Source organism: Ochlerotatus camptorhynchus, unplaced genomic scaffold (genome assembly GCF_037179485.1).
Source record: "Ochlerotatus camptorhynchus isolate MF236.1 unplaced genomic scaffold, CSIRO-AGI_Acam_v1.1 ptg000334l, whole genome shotgun sequence".
Lineage (NCBI taxonomy): Eukaryota > Metazoa > Arthropoda > Insecta > Diptera > Culicidae > Ochlerotatus > Ochlerotatus camptorhynchus.
This window is the reverse complement of record NW_027040822.1, coordinates 1,077,413-1,099,623: the sequence shown is the minus strand read 5'-3', so window position 1 is coordinate 1,099,623 and position 22,211 is coordinate 1,077,413. Positions and strand designations below refer to the sequence as shown.

Genomic DNA, 22,211 nt, shown 5'->3' with positions numbered 1-22,211 from the left:
TGGTGACAATTAGAGGTCCCAAATCGTGAAAAAAAAAAAAAATTCGACAGTGTGAGTCAACGTCATACAATAAGGGGGGAGGGGAGGTTTAAGAGTTCTGCGATACGCAATGTATTAAGATTAGAAAAAAAAAAACCTGATGAAAGGTGAGAGGGGTACAGATACGTGAGTTAATCTTTTTGGAAGCCTAAGTTCTGTTTAAAAAAAGCTATATTCACAATCATAGTTAAAATTCAACTGATTTATTGCTACCAATTTTATTTGTACAACTAACCGATGACCGGTGCTGCCCTGTCAGCACCTTATGTTTGATGCCAGCATGCCCATGTTGCTGATTCGTTAGTTTCCGGGTCCCTTGAATTCTGCTGACACTTCCCAAGGAATAATTTGGGTTTTATCGAAGACAACAAATCAAGAAGACTCTTCCATTTTCTCATACGAATGCTCTGAGACAGGAACAATCGCGTCATCTGCCGCTCAAAGGTAAATGCTTCGAACGAATTTGATAGTAAAGATTACATCCTCAGAAGAAAGATTTGTGTATTTGCACATTTTTCTATCTTGATATGATGTCTTCGGTTTTATGTGGATTCTGATGACCATGATTTAGACTTGCAGGGTGCTTCGAAGCCACGATAATACTTGCAATGTTACTTGGGTCGTTGACACTCGATGTGGACTTGGCACACGTTGGTCTACCAGATGGCACTGTTGCCAACTCACGTATTTCGTCTACAATGTGCAGACTTCTTCATTGTCTTGTACTAATACTCGACTATCACAGTTCTTGGATCCCCCTAATGAAGATCTTCCATTTACTGATTTTAGAGTACCCTATCTTTGCACGCTGTTGGTCCATCGGGTCGAAAACCATTAGGCTGAATTGATTATTAAATCACACACAAACAGACGTTGTTATTTGAACAACCTTAACTTGAAATTATCGTCAACATAAACTACATCTCACAAGTCATTTGCGGAAAATAAGCTTGCTTGCTAAATTGCATACATTGTTGCTCTTTAGCCCTACAAAGGTTTGAGCTGGACGATCTATCTTTAAGATAATTAAATGTGAAATTTTAACCAGGTTAGTAAACAAAAACGAACTGGTTACAATAACAGATATAAATTCACTGTAGAGTTTACAGCGATATAAATGTGAAAAAACTTTGGCGCCCACCTTTTAGTTCGCTTTTTGTCCACCTAAAATATTCAAAAGTATTTGACAGAAAACTTACTACCAACTCTAGGTATCTTTGAAATAAGCTTCAAAGTTGTTTTTTTTAATCAAATGTTAAATTCAGTCCTCTATATCCGTAATACGAGCGTGAGACTCAATCCTTTGTAGACTACTTTTTTAATCTTCTACTATTAAATAAAATATCAAAAATCCATCTTAATTATACAATAATTATAGAAAAGTCGTTATGACAGCTATACATACAAAATCAAAATAATTCGTTGTAGGTAATTTCGTCAAGATGCATAATTCATCAATTCATAAAAAAAATCACTGGAAAACTGTTCAAAAAACAGTTTTACCGTGTGAAATGCAATGTTTCTTAAATTCTGCCAGTGTTCTTACACGATTAATACATCTAGGCATCAAATTGAAAACATTTATTCCTTTAAAATACAATGAAGTCTGTGAAGCACAAGTCAAGAAATGTGGTGTTCTTATTTCATACGCGTTCCTAGTACACAGCAAAGAAATATTTTTAATATCACATCAAAGTGGCTGCACGTCAATCTATGGCCAAATGAAATGTAACCCCGAATGTTCTCCCGAGCTGAACTATGGAAACGAAAGTGGATGGTTACATGTGACCAGTAGGTTAAGAGCCACCTTCAAAATAAAGGGTCAGTTTATGTCCGGCCAAAGACTCTTCACTCCGGGCAGGTTGTTTTTCCCAACTCACTCGAATTTTCTCCTAGCCCAACAATCGAAACCAACCCAGGCAGTAAAAGGAAAACAATTTCAAACCAATAAAATATAAATTAATAAACGGATTCTTCAAACGATGTTTTTAAAAAGAAGGTACAATTGAGACTAAGCTTTATTAATCGATCCAAATTAATTGAAACCTACCAAGTGGCCCTAAAAGTCCTAACGTTGCATTTCTCTACCCATGTAGCGGGGGCCATAGTCCGTGTCGTTGTCCTATGTCGTTGTTGTTGCCAAGTGCTGCGTCTGCAAGTCCGAGGTTCACTCGAGGCTAGTTGCTGTTGTTGTCAGGTGTCCACGATGGTTTGATGGTGCCGATGTTGAATATGCTTAAGCCAGCAATTTGTTTATGATGCTGATGAGCTGTTCCTTGGTCACGGGTGTTTGTGTTGTTGGAAAATGTAGGCTACCGCTGTTAACTTATATAGTAAAAGAAACTTAGCAGAACTAAAGAGAAGTGCTCAAAAAGAATCTTCCAAACAAAATTCGAGTTATATAATGGTGACGCGTTGTCGTTCACGCAAAATCATATTCAGACGACCAAATCTTAACAATAGAAATTAATCGAACCTAATTCTAACTTATTTTCCAAACTATTTAATTAAGAAATGCAAAATTCAGGGTTTTTTCAAATGATTTAATTCGCGAAAGATTGTAAAACAAAAACTACGGACTAAAGGCACCTAACTTCTAATTTATTTATATTTACAGATTGGTACAATTATTTACAGCCTTGGCGAATGGCTACGACCTCGATTTTTTAACATTTGCACACAGAACGTTCTTTCTTGAGAGCCGACGTGGCTTGCAGGTCCAACGATGGCTGACTCGTGATGGTTTCAAATAGGGTCCTGATTAGCCTCTCAAAGTTACAACTCATTTGGTTAGAAACAGACTTCGCACAAGCCATTTGAAGTTTACATGTAAATTACTATGGGAAATCTCAAGTTTTTGTTCATTGCCTTCGAGTCTTTTTCCATATTGAGCTGCAAAACAGTTCGATAGCTATTCTTATAGAAAATTTTCTCAGCTACAACTTTGCTAAAGATTGTTTCTATGTAAAACAGGAAAAAAATATTAATTATTTAAGAGATTGGTAAACTTATGACATGATCAAGCAGCTCATGTATGTGAGGAGGTTTGCATGCGCTTGTTTACTCACGGTACCATCGATGTCGTCGCTGCTTTACCTGCGTTGGCAAAGTAGCATCCCTTTGTCGAAGTGAGATCGGCAAAGTAGCACCCTATTCAGCATTGCTGAAGTAGCGCCGATTGCCGGTGGCGCAAATATCGACAAGGGGGTCGTCGTCTATGAATACAAAACGTGAGTTCACGTGGTGGATATTTGCATATTTGGCCAACGCTCTGTCGGAGAACAGGGTCACGGTGTCTCCGTTCCGGATTCTTCCCCAAACCGGGAACCTTGACTCTGAAGCGTGGGGTCTAGAGAGTGCAATCAAATCTCATGGGTGCGGTGTGCGGTGTGCCGAGCAAAGCCATGTATGCGGTGCAAACTTCCACACAAAAACCGATCCTGCACAAAAAACCGTCGAACGGCTTTCTACACACTTTGCACGTAACTTATGACCTATCGTTTATACTCTACAGGCACGAAAACACACCGCGACACTAAGTACACTTAAGTACTTATTACTCGCACTCCCACTCCCACTTCCACGGTTCAAGTCAAAGTGCTCGAGTAGAAGTTCCAGATACCCTCAGATAGGTCATCGTGGCCGGAAGTGCGTCAAATTACCGAAGTAATTCAACGAAGAACATTCAATGCTACATCTCTTTCCTTGTCATGCAATTTCAGTATACCATCTTGCTCCAATCTATTTTCGGTTACTCTTTTATAAGAGAGAACGGTTCGGATTCGAACCTCCGACTTTAACGACAGATAGCGCATTCGGGTAACATAAAATGAATTAGCTGAACGTATTGGCAAATCAAAGTTGGCACTCGTGGAGAATAGAAGAACTATGAGAGTGATGATGGTTTCAAAATTTTCCACGGGGAGGTATACGAGCGCAATCTTAAAATGCTTTTATTTCGCAAATGGAGCATTTTATTTAAATCTGGTTGCTGCTACAGTTGTAGAAAAGCTGAAATCTATGTATACACATACAAATCGGAAAAGAAATTATTTTTTCTTCATTAACAGAAGTTCTTAAGTTTTCTACTAGCGTACCACTTACCAGATTTAAATAAAATGCTCCATTTGCCAAATAAAAGCATTTTAAGATTGCACTCGTATACCTCACCGTGTAAAATTTTGAAACCATCATTACTTTCATAGTTCTTCTATTCTCCACGAGTGCCAACTTTGACTTGCCAATTGGGAACTCATTGATATTTGTATGACAAGTGTAGTTCTACATGAGTGGACATTCCAAATATATGAATTCAATTGTAAAATCGCAACTTCGTGCAATTTGATTACATAAGTGAATTGTATAAATATGAATTCTGTACAAATAAATATAGTTAGTTATAAATGGAAAGCGTACTTGTTAGAATGGGACGAAACTCTTCGGCTTTAATCGTTACAGCAAGTTTTTAAATAGGAACCACTACGGATTCCTTCCAAATGTGGGGCACATGTCCAGTAGATTTGTTTTTTTGAAATTTTCACTCCACAGCGCTCAAACGGTTCCAAATTAGGCCCTGATTAGCCTCCCAAAATTTGAACTTATTTAGTAAGAACCTGACTTGGCACAAACCATTTGAAGGTTATATGGAAATTACTATTGGGAAACCATAATTTCGGTTCATATCTATCTCAAAATTCACTAGTTCACTCTACTTTAAAAATGATAACTGAGCTTGTTGAAAATTTTCTCAGCTACAAGTTTGTTAAAGACCACTTTTCGATCAAATGTAAGGAACAAAAAGTATTAATGATTCAAGTCACTGATGTCTTATGATTATGCTCAATCAATTGTTTAGCAGGCAACATTGGTGTTTATGGCGCGTAGAATAGAGGACAAAAATCATGGCTACTATGTCACACTGCAGAATACAGTGTTGCCCACAATACAGTTGCTTAATCTTGCCATAAGATTATCAATCTCTTAAACAATTAATAAATATTTAATTTGACGTTTGGCTGAAAAATGATATTCTGCAAAGTTGTAGCTGATAAAAATTTCCATAAGAATAGCAATAGAATTTGTTAACAGTACAATATGTAAAAAGGCTATAAGACAATGGACATAACATTTTGTTTTCCCATAGTAATTTCCATATAAACTTCAAATGGTTTGTGCCATGTAAGTTTCTTATCAAATGAGTTTAAACTTTCGGAGGCTAATCAGGACCCGATTTGAAACCGTTTGAACACTGTGGAGCGAAAATTTCAAATTTTGCATCAGTATAATGTCCAGTTTGAAATGATTTATTAATAAGTTCTAGCAAGATGTGGCCAATGACAAGAAAACAATCTTGAATAACTCTACCGTTTGCATTGTCTACACCAGCCGATTCTCCTAATGAAAAACAAATAACTTTTAGTTCATCTAATGTAATTGGGTGAAAACCTTCAAATCTACAACTACTTTTAACTTACTGCTTTATTTCGTTAATTCAATGGATTGATTAATCAATGAAACACTGTCGACAAAATAAAAATTAAAAAAAATGAATAGTAACGGTTTCATTTTAGAATTATTTGAAGTATTCGACAAAGTTGGTGGGCAAGGGTCAGCCTTTGACGGTTTCTGATTAGTTAATTTTTGCACCGCATTGGTGGTGTTCGATTCTATCTTTTGAATACAGCATTCTATGCGGATGGCTTCATGCGAAAAGTTACACATTTCATTGCACTAAGAAATATTGGGGAAGACATTCAAATCCTGAGACTTACCCAGAATGAGATATCGATCTACATAGTCAAACTAGCTTTTTATGCAATAAGCATGAGTATGATTGACCGCCCACGGTTGCTACTCTGTTATTGCCAGATCAGCTGTAATTACACAGAGAACCAATAGACGATGCTTGGGACTTGAAATCATCCTCAATGTGTAAAAACTGGTGATCTCAAACTGGGAAATACCAGCGCTGGCCGCGCCCGAACACAGGTCAAGAAAGGAATGGGTAGGAATGTGTTGACGTGACACTCGCTTTGATGGAAGCTGAGAACACCTGTGCACTTCCTCGAGGATTCACTGGGATTATTGGGTAAGAGGGTTGGGTTTGTAGCAGGTTTCGTTTTGGTAAACGATAAGCTGAACTGATGTCCTAATGATCATATAATAACGCGAACGAGCTTGGGATTGAACCCATCATATTCTGCTCAGCAAGCAAGCTACATTTATTACAACACACCAGTAAGCAAAAATGGTCGCTCTAAGGCCACTAAGCCCCTCATATCACATCATACCAGCTACGATCGCGTTGTTATTGCAACCATAAAAAATCGGCCCCTACGGTGACGTTGATAACAATGTTAAGTTTCACAAAACACACGATAATCAAGCAATGTTACTATAAGCCTCCTTAATATGATAGGACCTGGGATTTATTCAAACTCAAACTCGACGGAGGTGCCTTTTACACAAGAAAAAGTCTCTACGACCGATGATATTTTAAACCTGAAGACGAAAAAGCGCCTATACCTTCATTAAATTTGTTGTTTAGATTCGGTCCATACGTAAGGGAACAAAATCCATAAAACTTTCATATTCTGTTTTTTTTGGCTACCATGCCCCTTACTTCACAAAGTAAACTACGACCGACGCGATGATTTTACCAGCACAAAAATATTGCACATCTTTTAAGCTATCTCTACTAAACTCTATTGCGTTTTAAAACTACTGTTTTGTCCTTCATATTTCACCGCATCGCCAGATTATGCGACAAACTACCGCATAAAAAACCACATTAACAAACATGACCCGCCGTGACTACAGTCAGTCTTCATCCACCGCCCTCATGATCGTGTTAAGGACACACCTAACAATACATCTAAAACTAATCGGTCAAGTGCCAAGCTTGCATGATCGATCGTGGCATTTATTTTCTTAACGAATCATGCTTCAACTTGAAAAAAAAATCACAATGAATTATTCGTAGACACCTAACCGTAAAAACCAAGGAACATACCACACGCGATCGAGGTCATCCCTCTGGCAAATGGAAAACGATGAAAATAAATCTCGATTAAGAGACGCATCCGCTACCGCAAACAATGCATCCGAGCCCTAATCCGGCGCGACCGGCATCCCGCCCACACATGCCAACACCACCATTTTCATCTACCTCATAGGGGCGCCAGCACGCGTGGGTGAGCCACCAGCCACACCAAACGGACCATCAAATGCACTACCCACAAAAGCAGACAAGTCTCCTCGAAAATGCAATCGAGAAATGTATACGAACAATCTTCAACTGAAATGTACTCATCAAATTAATATATCCGGGAGCGCATTCCCGATGCTTATTTTTTTGTAGTCATTTTTAAACAATTCATCCTCCAGCGATTCCAACCGCACAATAACTTTTTTTTTAATTAATTTAATAATGATAAGGCTCAAACGAATTAACTTAACAGAGCCAAGGATTTTTGGTCACTATACAATACATCTTAAAAATATAGTCAAAAGGTATTGCTGATTGCATCTGAAACTGGACTGTCCCAAAAATGCAAAAAGTGTGATAAAAGTGCACGTTTCCGTCAAATCGTTTTGATGTCTTGGGAGTACTTATTGCTTGCATCATAAGGAATAAGTACACCCAAGACACCAAGACGATTAGACGTAAACTTGCAGTTTTATAACACTTTTTAATAAGTGAAAACAAGCTTCCCAAGTAACATTTAACGTTTTATGAAGTACTACAAGGCTTCTATTAAACAACATTCATAAAACCCTGGTCGAGATAGTTTTGCCTTTATTACATCCACCAAAACCTCATTAAGACTAGAATCTGTCTAGTTGGCCCACCCTGAAGAAGGTTCTAAAGAGCGCATTATCGAGACATTTCAAGAATGACTTGCTGCAAAAAAGGTTAAATGACGAATGCATTGAGAACCATTTTAAATCCTTATTAAAACTACAATAAAAGCCATTTGGCATCAATACTTGTGCCATTTGCCTTTGACGTTTGCTAAGCGCCTTGAAAATAAAGCATTAATCAAGATAAAAAGGGATACATAAATATCGTCCGATCGTGCCAAGTTCATTGTTCATAAATGAATCTGTCAAAAAATCCTCATAAATTTCCTCATCATTAAAGTGAAAGAATTACTAAAATTATCGAAACTCATATTGTGGTCTATTTTTAGGTGACAGATTAAATGTGAAATGTGCTTCGGAAGATCGAAAAAAATTAATCCGCCTTCGGAAAATGTTGATTTGACTAGTTATTTTTAATTTCTGAAACAAAATATAGTTACTTTTTATATTAATCATTGTTCCCAGCCGAGACAATTTGATGATTTTCGTAATTTATATTACTGCTGATTGATGAATTGATGAGAATAAAGTTATTTTAAAGGAAAAACTTTTAAAACGAAGATTGTAAAAATGCAAATGGAATAATAACAATATGGCGATAGCATAAACATTAATTTTCCAAAAGCCATTTGTCAAAAAGCTGTTTTGATTTCATGAAATCGCTAACAAATGCAAAACATTTTAATACGGCTTTTATGAAGATAATTTTCAGACTGAATTGTTTTTATCTTAAACCATTTTGTTTGTTCCTATTCCGTTTTGTTTTGTGACGGCATTAATTGTGACAAAGTAGCCTGGAAAAAGTTAAACGTCAAAATTTGTTAATGTTTCGATAGTTTTGTTGTGCGATCATTGCAACGATGTTCTACTCCAGTGTTGGATCAACAAGTTGCGTGACATCCATGATAAGGGCAATTCATCTATTGGAAGCAGTTACTCAGGAAGTGAGTCTACGTAACTTGGAACAGGTGGAAGCTCAATCGTTCCCGTAAAGTTTTCCTTCTTCCGGATGACATTCCTGTCAGCAGTTTTCCGCAGTCCCAGTTTGGCCCTGATGCTATTCGGATCATCATCGCAACGTTATTTCTGGAGAAGGCTGCCATTGACAATATGCTGTTTATTTCCATCAATTCTAAGCGTCTAATTTGATCGCTCCTCTCAGTCAGCTGCTCTGCTGTTGTTGACCGATGTTGTCGGAGCTGCCCTCCCAGAAAGTTCTGGAATTGGATTCCTTTTCTCTTCCGTCGACTGCATTGCTAGAATTATTACTCGATTATCCTTTCGTATTTCCTAGTGACTCAGCATTTGAATGCCCCACTCAATTATGTTTTTCTCTGTCTCTAGGTGGATCCATCTTTTTAGTTTTGTTTGTAAACAGTGGAAGGTTTTGTGATACACTTCATTGACACTAAAACTCATCAATATATGCTTTTTGATCCCGATTGAAACCGAACGGTTTCATAATTGCTTTTATAATGATAAAACACCTTTATGGAGAATTTTGTCGTGACATCAATAAAACAAATACCAATTGATTTACTGAACAGTTTTATAAAGGGATAGAGTGCTGCATTAAATTCATTTTTTAAATCAGACACTTTCTGATTTTCTCGTCAGACTTTAAAAGGTTTTTAAAACAGCATAACGCTGAACTACTAATGAAGAATGTTTTGTACTGTTAAATGCTATATTGAAACTAAAAAGATTGCCTATTGCCGTTATAAAACCACAATAAATCAGAGTGAAAGTCAAAAAGCTGTTAAGTTGTTACTTGGGTTATTGATCCAATTTGGTGTGAAACGCGCAATACAACACAATAAACACTTTATCTTCCGCTATTCAAAAAGCCTCGTCCATCAGAACTGGAGTCGCTTCCAGTGGTTTCATTGTATGGCAGTTACGCCATCGAGGGGCAGAGCGCTTCCATTGTAGCAATGGACGCAAAACGTGGTCAGCACTCACACACTCATCACGAAACGGTTGCTTTCCAAAGTCGACGACGCATCGACCGAAAGAACTGCTAATGAAGAACAATGAAGAGGACCACACAATGGTTGCTGCCGAGAAAACAGACGATTGTGTGGCACACATCGAGAGTAGCCTGCTTCTGTCGACAGCCGAGTGAACACTGCGCACAATAACTAAATATTACTTTTCTTTTTCAAGTCACTCTGTGCACAAAAGCAATGCACATCGCAAAAACCTAATAATAGATCAGCGCGGTCGAGTCACACTGGCAACAAATGGAAGCGTGAGCACACCAGGCACCTAAGCAGCAGGGAGGAAAACATCAGCACAAACCATTCTAAATCAAATTATCGCACCCGGGACACATAACTATTCAAATGGGAGCACCGAAAAACTACACGCCAGCACAAAGAAAGCCCGAGTTAAAAAAAAATCAATAAAATAAAAGCACGCAGCGGAGCAAAAACACACAACCGTTCTCGAACGATTCTCAAAGCGGACTCAAACTAGCTATTTATGCAACAAGTTGCAAAAAGAAGATTTCTTCAACAAGAGACTCATTTGGATATTCGAATAAACCTAGCACAACAGGAAACAGCCGGGATTTTCTATTTTCTATTTTTTGAGTAATTTACATTTTCCGAAATCACTATTTTTCAATATTTTTGTAAATATGTTTAATAAAATGTAATATGTTTCTATAAAATTTTAATAATTGGGTGGGTTTTAGCTTTTCTATGATATACTACACTCAACCTACCCTTATGCATATGTATGTTTTAAATGATTTTAATCTAATAATTCAAAATAAACACTCAACACATTGAATATGTAATGCAAAGATCTTTTGATCTAGAAATATCATCGGTGTATATTTTGCAGTTGAATTTCACAAGGAAAAACTAGCTGGTGAATAATTTAAAATGTTATATCTCAGTTATAACACAGCTCAAAATTGACTAAACGCCACTCATTTTCTATCATTTTTAGTTAACTCAATACTTGAGTACCGCTATTCCCTAACACACATTAAAATTTGAATAAGGGATTATTCAGACAAAAATAAGCTTATTCACCTTCGTGACTTAAAAAAGTGTTATAGGGTAGAGCACTACTTCAGCCTAATCGCCAATTTTGGGCCTATCGAGCAGAAAACATCAAATAAATCCATTGTTTCAGAGCTAAAAAATCAATTAAGCGTTTGGTACGATACTTTAGTTCAAAAGCTATCGAACGAAGTCAATGAGAACGCGTGATATGATTGTTTACACCAATTTGTCTCTTAAACAAAATAAGTGCTCCGACCGAATCAATTTTTATCTTCATCCGATGGGCCGAAGTGAATTCAAGGAATTCAATGGCTTTTGAATGGCGTTTCAAAGTGCATTAGGTTTAATTTAGAATCCGTAGGCCGAGTTTCGGGTCAAGAAGCAGTGTTAGATTTTTAACAATATTTCAACAATTTGTTTTCATTATCAAATCTTTCGGTACGTACGGAAAGGTAAATAAATTTAGAAGTCATCTGCAGTAAAAACATTCCATTTTATGAAAACAAAAAACACTCGAAAAATATAGGTAAAGGCGGGGTGTGCTAAGTAGGCTCAAAATTAGATCTATGTCCTATCGGATTCTTCAAATTTTTAAAACTTGATTAGGTATTATATGTTTTTAGAGTCCCCAATAAAATTTCCAAAGCTCAGTTTTAACTTTATTTCTTATCAAGAATTTTTAATTTTTGCCTTTTCCAAAAGATCGCTGGGAAATTAAATGACTGAAATGTATGAGTCCTTCACGGGCTTATTTCAATACAGGTCGTGCCATCTCTATTCCATGGATAGCATCGTTCCATAATTCACTTGTTTTCTTATAGGAAATACTGTAGCGGGACCTCTTACTGGATATTTTTAAGTAAAGGTCTATCGCGATATTTAAGAAAATATGTCTTTGCAGTGTTAAGTTAGTCGATACAACATTTTGAATTTTCCATAAATTGCAATATTGAATCAAAACTGCCAACATCGCTTCACTTACGGTAGCCTTTTATAGCATTCTACTCTTCAACAGTAGCATTTGTTTTCGGTGTGCGACTTAGCTACAGCTCCCTACACGGCTGTTGAGACTAACTCATAGATAGAGAGTCACTTTTACTCAGTTGTAACATAAATTTATAAAAACGTAGCCGTAGGTCACTGCTCGAGACACTCAGCGCTGAGTTAGTCTCCTCAGCCGTGTACAATAATATGAAACAGAAAATTCGTGCAGTAAAAGCTCTTTTCCACGGAAAGCACTATTTTGCCTAGAGCTTTTTCGCATATTTTTTCCATCCCAACCGTCGCACACAGTCCCATCCTGTTTGCAGCTTTAAAATAGCGATGACATATTGCCATCGCTTGCCGCAATTTGTGTGTTACCTTGTTTGAAAATAAAATTAATGCGAAAATGGTTATTTGACAGTGCCAAATTCTAATCTTCAACGGCGATGATGGTAGTGGTGGGTGAAATATGATTTTCTCTATTGGTCCATGAGGCGGAAAATGGTAGCCGAATGGGTGTTGAGCGAGATGAATGCGCTCAATCCGAGCAGGCTGTGTCAGATGTTGTTACTCATTTTTTTCCGGTACGAAAGCAAGCGGGTTGGGGAAAAGGAGTGAACTTACTGCCACACAGCCTACTCTGTCTGTGACGTTGATGATGATTAGTTTGAAAGTGGGGCGGTGGACGATGATATCTACTCGGGACGGAGGCCGTTATAAATGATACCAATTTCTTTTCTACCAAAATGGGAGGAAAATTGTTTTGGATGATTAGATGTGGGACCACGCAGGAGTGTATTTTCTGTGGCAGATGAGAAAAGGATAGCTTCCTTCTAATGACAAAGACGTGTTTCGTCCGATCGGTAGGTGGTGTAGAACACAAGAAACGATATCGTTCAACCGGAACGACCGTGTCGAGGGTTATGGTATATTTTTATGTTTCATTTTGGAGGGATCGACCACACGATTCGAGACATCGCATCGTAACGGCCATCTGACACCTGTAACGAACTGCTTTACATGTGCGAGCGCTCATCGTTTTGGCGGCTGTATGTTAAATTTTGGGGATGTGTGTGGGAAAACGGGAACAGCAGGGTTGGTGGAGAATCGATGCTAGTTAGTACCAGGCGTTGGTTGGTTGGCTTTAGAGGGAAGAGAGTGAGTGTGATGTGAATTTTGCGCGCGCCTTGAACATGTGTAGTAGTCCAAGGGTGACTCGGAGTGCACTGCGTGTTGTTATATTTAGGGATGTCTGTGAATCGGTTGAGTGACCTTTCCCACGGAGGGGAATGGGAAACATCTAATAATTATTCGTTTATTCGTTTTTGACTGGTCGATGATGTCATGCCCACGGTTTGTGCTGTGTTCACTGTTATATGTTTGTTTGTTTAGGATTTTCGGGTCTTTGAGATTGTACATAGATAATAAATATTTGCTTGGAAATCGAATGGCTGGTAGTGGATTCAGACGAAGTTTGCGGACTTGTTTGGTCTCGTCATAGTCTTGTAGACTGACGATTAAACTAAAAGATACTTGAAATGTTATTCCGAAGGTCATCTGATGGACTATCGTGTTGTAGCTCTTTTTTAGACTTTGTCTGGTTCCATAGCAGGCCCTAATACAAAAATAACCATACCCGAACCACAGACAAACAGACATAACACATTGAATATTTCTCACTGTAAAACATCGTCACTAAAACATTACCGCCATCTGTTGAGTACACTGTGGTGGGTAGTACGCTGAACAGATGGCGGTAGTGTGTAAACGTCAAACGCAAGGGAATTGACTATGCGCGCCACAGGTGGCAGTACTACCAACTACGATGTTTTCAAATTGACCGTTAAATGCTTGTTCGATAAACAACTTGCGAGTGTTATGTCTGTTTGTCTGTGCCCGAACTATAACTTAAATGATAGAACTATTCCACTAATGGTTTGGATGATCCCTGAATACGTCGTTAAGTAAAATAACGATACAAATTATATTAGTATATCAACCACCGGCTGGCGCCGTCCGGAAAAAAAAAAATATCCCAAGTTTGTATTGGGGAATTTACGTATTCTCGTTAATCTATGCAGCGTCCGCGCTTCTTCTCTATCGATAGAATTGTTCAAAACCAATTTAAAACGCTTTTACAACGCTCCAAACTACTCGGGTGAGTGTGACTATTATCGGAAACCACATTTTTTTCGGAAATCTTTCTATTCGAACTGCGTGTTGATCTACCATTCTTTTATCGGCAACTTGAAATCAGCAACATTTTGTAATGCATATGTTTCATTTCAAGAAAAACCTGACAAAATGCGTTTTCTCAGTCGTAAAAACCTAAGCTGAAGCTTAAAGACTGAGGAATCGTTTGAATACATTCAGCGAAGTGTTTTAAAAATGCAGTGAAATTACCGTATAAATTTTGAATGCCAAAGCCGAAATTCACCCTATATAAATCCATAGATTGATTTTTAAAAACCAGTTCTTGATTGGAAACATTTAAGTATTCATTTCCCCGAACACGATATCCGCTTGATCGGTCCAAATCCTTGCGAACAGAATTAGATGTAGAATCCTTTGTCTTATCACAATTTGCTTTTTCAAGATAACGAATCTCAAGATTTACGAGGTTAATAACTCTGTAAATTTCAGACATTGTTGTGAAATCGCAAAACTATCCATTACTCATCAGCCACAGCTAATAGACTCCTGCATGTGTCCATATCTAATCACCTAAAAGAGACTTTCAGCCTTAGGCTGCAGCATTAGATGGTGGGCTCTGAGTTGGCAGTAGACTTTATTCGTCATCAATGTCCCACAGCGACCGGCATCAGAAGTGAACTCAAACTTCCCACTGCGATCTGAATCAGAAATGAACGCGATATTCACCCAACATGGGAGACGGGCCCGGCGTAGTAGCTAGCATCTATGAAGTTTTGAGACTTCCTTGTACCAGAGGTTTTCAGAAAATAAGTTAATAAATTTTAAAATCTAGCTCAAATAACATATTTTGTCCTCGATGTTTTGGAAAAAGATTGCCATATTATAGCTCCGTGGTGATGTTTGAATAGTAGGAAACGTAATTTTAAACCGCCCGAATAAAGTGGTTAATTATTTATATCATTCGAGCAGTTATAAATTACATTTCTTAAAAGCTGACTAAAAGTAAATTGGTACACACAAAAAGACCTGTAATTCGTGATTCAATTTCTTCCATTTTACCCGCATTTACTGATGGATGTCCTTGACTTCCTTGGCTTTGAAATTGCCCAGTATTTTTCGAATGGTTGAAATTCCGTGAAATTCGGAGGATTCATTAGCTTGGGGGCGACTCCGGCGTAGTGGTTAGCATCCAAACCTCTCACGCCGGACTCCCGAGTTCAAATCTCACCCCCGGACAAGTCACGAATGACCCAAGAGTGTTAAAGTGACTATAGTAAAAAAAAAAAAAAAAAAATTAGCTTGGAGACAAAATCGATCTTGTTGGTAGCATACCACTCCAGAATCACCTTGGAGTAGTGTCAGCTGGCCAAATCGCGCCAAAAGATGGCTTTGCCCCTATGCTTGCGTATGAACGGCAATACTCGCTCTTTCAGATATTCTTCGATGTCATCGTCGAGGATGTGACGAATAGTTCCGCTTTCAGGTCACAACTGCAAATCGCTTGCCAAATCATGCCCTTCTTGGCGAACTTGTCGGCAAACACGAACTTGGATCTTCCCGGACATCGCGATGTAAAACTTTTGCCAAACCAGTCGCGATGTAAAACTTTTGACCGGGTTTGACGTATGTTTCGTCATCGATCAAAGTGCAGCCCTTGTGTTTCATAAAAAAAATGTACAAGAGCCTTGAACGCCTCTTGGTCACGCAGTTCTGCTTCATGTGCCGGCTCTAATGATTACTGGCTTTGTACGACTTGTAGCCTTCCCTGGCAAGGATGTTCCACACCGTTTGAAAATTGGCATTGTACCTTCTGGCCACATCTTGGATCGAAAGACCGGGGTTGGCTTTAACGCACCTCAACACCTTGCTGTGCAGCTTTCGATTCCTGGTTCCAGTTTTTTTTTCGTAGGTCTGCTGATTCTTTTTCACACACAGAGTTTCCTTATAGGTTTGTTCCATTTGACGTTATTTCTGAACGCGATCGACTACTTTGATCAAACTTGCACCAGTTGTTCTCTATAGAAGTGAAAACAAACCCCTGTCAAAGATGTTCGATTCCCAACACTAGAGGCGTGCAAGCGGCGCGTGAGGGGCATACCAATTTACTTTTAGTCAGCCATTACCACTCGAACTTTGCCGTGAATCAATTTTTACTGAAAAAAAACATATGTCTAGCTCTTTATTTGGTCATTTTAGAGCTATTTTCTGATTTTTCTATTAGTGTTGCAGTCAGACATGGAAAATTATTTACATTCATTTCATGCATTCATTTACATTCATTTGCCTCTAACATTTTTCATCAACTGCGTTCCGCAAAATAGTGTATAGAGCTTTAGTAGGTTTTGTTATTAACTACAACTTTTGCCCATAATTCAAATCTGTATCTCTTTTGCATCACGAATTAGAGCGGGCAGAACTTGTTACTGTTTTTCAGTAAATGTAAAATACATTCACTGAAAACAGTAGTGACTTCTGTTCGCTCTGGTTCGTCATGCATAAGAGATACGGATTTGAGTTGTTGACAAAAGCTGTAGCTGTAGCAAAGCCTACAAAAACTCCATACATCATCTTACGAAATTCTGTTGATGAAAAAAGTTAGAGGCAAATGAATGTAAATGAATGCACGAAATGAATGCAAATGATTTTCCATGCCTGGTTGCAGTATTAAAAACAGTTTTTTTTATTCTAACTATTTTGGTTTCATTTCAGAAATAAGTAGTATAAGAACGACTTTGAGAGCTAGTAACTACCTAAATGTTTTGACAAACAGCAAATTCCTATGTTGAGACGTTTCTGAGTTACACCTAATTATAGAATTACTTTTAGGTATCTTTTTGGATACTAGTAAATACTCCATTAAAAAAAATTCTCTCTGTTTTAACCTTGAATGATGCATTTTGTATGGCCTTTCTGTTTTAGGGACACCTTAACTTAAAGCAGAAAAATAGGGATTTTCCTTATTAAAGAGTTGTATAGATTTTTCTCCTTTACTTGACATAAACTTTGGTTGTTAGTTAGATAGGTTCCGATTCTGCACGTTGTAGTTTCATTTTTATACCTGTGATCTTGACATTTTTACGTAGGGGATGAATACTTAAGGGGGTTAGATTTTGATAAGTCTTTAGTGGGAATGACATTGATGAAGACTGCACATTGTAGTCGAAAAGCGTGTCTGTCATGGGTATGACAATTAATTAAGTGGCATTAGATGGAAGACAACATTTTTTGCTGTTTTATGAACTAGAAAATGTATCAATCGAAAAAGTTGAATTCGCGATTTAGGTTAAAATGAGAATCACTCTTATCATCGTTTTTACAAAAAGGAGGCCCATTACAATATAAACAACTTCTCCGAAGACATTAACCTTCTAAAATTAATAACATCAGTAATTTTTTCGCGCTAAATTTACATTTCAGACCATAGTGCAATATGCTCCACTATTATAGGAATTAAAGTTAGCAGCTACCACAACTACTGGAACAGTGTTCCTATTAATGCAATGCGAATTTTCTTAAAATGTTTACAATTTAATGGCGATGTAATTTGTTTTTACTACAAAATGGAGATGTAAAGCTTTAGATTCAGTTGTATACATTGCATAGTTATATTATGTTTAATAAATAAAATATCATAGGTCACAGCTCACCCACCCTTTGCAAAGTTGTTTAAGGGGACGCAATATATTCATCCACAAAGTTTAATTGGAATTTTGTTCGGAATATCATTCTCAAATCTCATTTATTGAGCCCTCCCAAGCATGCTTGGCATACACAATTTTGGTCATGAACTGCTCATTTTCTAATAACTTTGCATACAGTTGACGAAACATTGCTCTTTTTTTAGCAGTAGATAGAAGAGAGTTTAAGATTGTCATAGATACGTAAAAAATAGATTTTAGTTCTAGTAATAAACTGTATTTGTTTTTGCGTTGTAAAAATGAATTGAGAAATGCTCGCACATCTCGGACTTTAAGTATAAAATTCATTAGTGTTGATGTAAATGTTAAGATTTACCAATTCTTTGCATATCTATTGTAAACTATGTGATTAAGCTATCAATTTGTGTTAAGAAAAACAAATTTACTTCAAAACATTCAGCAACTCAAGAATCCCTAGAACCCCTGATACGTATTTTCAAACAAAAGGTCAAAAACGTTCTTTCTTAAAATATTTACCATTTGTTTTATATAAAATCAGACCAGGGGTTGAAACAGTTGACGTTTTTTACTACACTCGCTTCGTTGTCGTGCGCGACAGTCTGTTTGTATTCGAACACTCATGCTCTACCGTCGTCTCTCTCACACAACACGAGCGGTAGAATAACATTCGAGCTAAAAGAACATTATCAAAATAGCTATCATATGACATATGTGATTTCGTTGTAATTCCTCAATTTGGTGTAAATCAAACCACTTCTGATCAGAAATATTATTACTAGGACATCATTGCTTGCTATTTTCAGAATTCACACAAGCACACCATCAGCAGCTCTTATTATGAGAAAAACTAAAATAAATACATTCGTGACGGTCTTCGGCGACAGTGTCGTATGTTAGAGCCTGTCATACGACATTTTAGTTTGGTACTGTACTATGATAGCTTGTTTTGCAAGTGTCGGAGGCAAAGGCAGTCAATTATCACAGAAAATGTGTCGACTACCGTGACCGCTTACAAGACTGAATCAGACAATAACCCACTCAAAATGTAAACAATTAAATCAAGAGACGAACCAGCTAAAGGCTGAAAGTCTTTATAATAAAACAAAAAATAAAAAATAAAATAAAATAAACAATCAAATCAAGGATGTTGGTACGGCAAAATAAAAAGGCACGGCATTGTTATTGAACAGCGTTTATTCCGTTTAGGATCAAATTGCTTGACAGCTTCCTCCAACTGGAAGGTCTGGCTGGCAAGGTTCAGATTCAACACGGAACGGCTGTTCGATATCTTGAACCGTTTCTGTAAACCGGTTGCACTGACCGTGATGGTGACAACCTTCGACTTCTCCTCAATACTTGACGTATTACCCGTCCACCGTAGGCAAAGTGGATGAGTAGTTCCGTTTACTCCGAGTTGCTCTGCAATATCGCTCTCCATCAGATTCAGCAATGATCTTTCGTCTAAGAAAGCGGACGTATTCACCTCACCAGTTTGGCCATAACGTGACCGGCACGATCCAAAAAAGGACGCTCGATCCGAAATACTGATGAGTGTGACTCTCCGCCTGTTGAGTTGAAGCAGCAGTTGCTGCAGTCCACCTTGTTGAGTGCAGCGATGCATGATGGCGATACTGACAGCCAACGAAATTGCAAACGGTTGTTGCTTCTACACGATTCACCAGCGATCGTCGACATTCAAATCCTTGAATCCCGAACACTCTCGCAACCGATGACCCATCTTACTGCAAAAGATGCATTCGATTTGCTTAATTGCTGTCAATGGCTGAGTGTTGATGCTTCCGTTGTTCCCGGTGTGGTAATTAACGTACCCTCTTGGCTTTGGTTTGTCCTTGCTCTTACTAGACTCTGCTTCGAACAGCACCCAATAATAGGCATCACTGACGACGTTCTCCATTTAGCTGTTGAATGTCTTCACGAGACCATGCCGAGTCTCCGCTTGTACCCGGCCCACATAAGCTTTTGGTCGGCGGATAGGTTTCCGACAAGTTCCTGGAGAAGCATCGGAATCGACAGGGGTGCATGTTCGTTGGCTGCTTCGATATGATCGCAAAGGCCCCAAGGTTCATTGGACTGCGATCAGACCCTCCAACTTGTCATGCTTTGGAGCGGGAATTTTCCGCAGCTTTTCTAGCAACGCGTTAATGTGGTGTTTACATCTGTGCGGATTTGCTAGCGTACTAGCACGTATTTCGGTTACTCCTAAAATCTCATACAGGTAGACGCTGATGCCTTGTTCACATTAGACTGGCTACTTTTTCCATATCGTATACGAAGTGCCTCGATGACTTGAGGTAACGCAGCAGGCAATACCAATCGACTACGCACCGTTTCGAGGGCGGGTGCTTTGAGGCACCTTTGTACTCGATGCATTTTCTCCCGGTGCGTGTACCCACATGAGGCGGTCGTATACTCGTAGTTCGAGATGAAAATAGGACAATCCGTAGGATCACCCGAGAAGTGTGGAAGATCGTGAGCCAACGGTTGACGAGCGGCAAGCTGATGCGGTGACGGATCGTTCTGGTTAACATTTAATCGCTGCTGTTGCTGTTGCTGCCTACTGTTCTGACGTAGGCTGCACGTTCCTATTCGTAGAGCGCACGAAGGGTTCACGCTGCTGTTCGAAGGGGATGCGTTGCTGTTGGCAACTATCGAGGGAAGTTTGCCCAAAATAGCACAAAAACCAAACCGTTGTTCCCTGGTGACATTGGGAACCTTTTCGAGAGGAATCGCGGAGGACTTATGAGGGACATTACCACCGTACATTTTATTTGGGCAACCACTTTCGTTAACATTACTCTTACCTGTACCGCCAACCTCATAGGCATGCTTCTTGTGGGCAACAAGGTCCCTAGGTTGCTGGTTACCTTTGTGTGCGTTGCCGGATGGATTCGGCAAATTGTACCGATGCTGACCGATCGTTGGGCTGATGCTCCAATCCGAGCTGCCCTTTGCACTGCTGCAGTTGACGTCTCAGCTCCTCCATTTGCTGACTGGTTGGAACTGATTGCAGTTGGCAGCATTCTAGCTGATTTACGAGATCGCGTACCATATCTACTACGTTGCGATTGTTTACATCCGTGGGTTGAGTGACTACCGGCGGATTTGACTGTCCACCGCTCCGGATGATTGCTGATCCAATCGGTCACATTTTTCCTTCTCTCGCGATTGCTGCAATTGTTCATGCAGAAACTTCTTTTGCATTTCGTGTTCCAGATGTTGGTACGGTCAAATTAAAAGGTATGGAACTGTTATTGAACAGCGTTTATTCCATTTTGGATCGCTTCAAACTAGAAATTTAAGTTAGGATTAGTTTAGCAATGTAGGTCTAGATTTATAGGTTAACACTTACAAATCAGTGGCCGTTCCTCCACAAGCCTCTGGCTGTCCAACTTAGTTTTAGTTTTACTTCTAGGTAGGAATTAGTATTATTAGGTTTAAATTCACTCAGTAGATTTTAAGAATATTTACTGTACGCAACAACCCGAGCAGGAGAAAATAACTAATAAATACCTAATTCTGACCTGATACCAAAATTTGGTGTTGACCAGCATGACATAAGAGGTTAAATACCAAAGAATAATACCAAAAAAATACATGCCAAATACTTTGTAAATAGCTAAAATTGATACATACCAAAAAAATATATGTGTGCTATTGTTTTGGTATTGCATTATAATTTGGGATTGGAATGGTATTGAAATGGTATTTTGGGAACATTTTTGACGTAGGACTACGTCTTTGATTTCTATATGGGGGCACACTTTGTGAAAACCGAAAATGGAACATGTAACAAATTAAGAAAGATTTTGAACGTTAATAACTCAGGTGCCCCTGGTCCAATTTAAATAATTTTATCATCAGTCGATCAGAAATATGGCTACGCATCGATAACAATGCTTCCGAGTGTTGATTTTCAACAAGAAACTATTGAAAAACTGGTAAATGTCCAGCATTGTCCAGAAGCGTCGAATTAACTAACAAATCCACCAATTACCAACATGCATATGCTGCTTCCCCAGCACAGTCGTCAGAGAGTAGTAAATAGACGAAACAAGACGAAGTGGCATTCGCCTCCGATCCTCGGGCGCGTGCGAATAGGGAGGATGGAATTGCGTAATATTTTGCACACTCATCGCCATATTCAGAACCAAACGCAAATTCTTCGAGATAACTACCATCCGTCGTCTGGCTCACCGTTGTGGTGTCTGACGTATCTCCGGTCTGATTTACAAGGTGTGCTGAAGGTGTTCCTGAAAAATGAGATCCGTGATGCTGTCACCTACACTAAACACGCCAAGCGTAAGCGGCCATGGATGTCATCTACGTTTTGAAGTGACAGAGACGCACTCTGTTTGGTTTCGGAGGTTAAATCATCACCAACTTTGGTAACAAAACGGTTCTTTTCAGGGCCACCAAGATTATTACAGTAAAGAGTAGGAATAGAATTCATCTGCCTGTTTGTCCATATTCAGAA

At 38.6% G+C, this 22,211-nt stretch overlaps 1 protein-coding gene across 1 annotated transcript in view; it reads left to right on the top strand.

Annotated features, from left to right (window-relative positions):
- LOC135708738 (golgin subfamily A member 6-like protein 22) overlaps positions 1-22,211 on the top strand; it is a 422,081-nt gene that overhangs the window by 343,428 nt on the left and 56,442 nt on the right. The gene's annotated exons all lie outside the window — the stretch shown is intronic.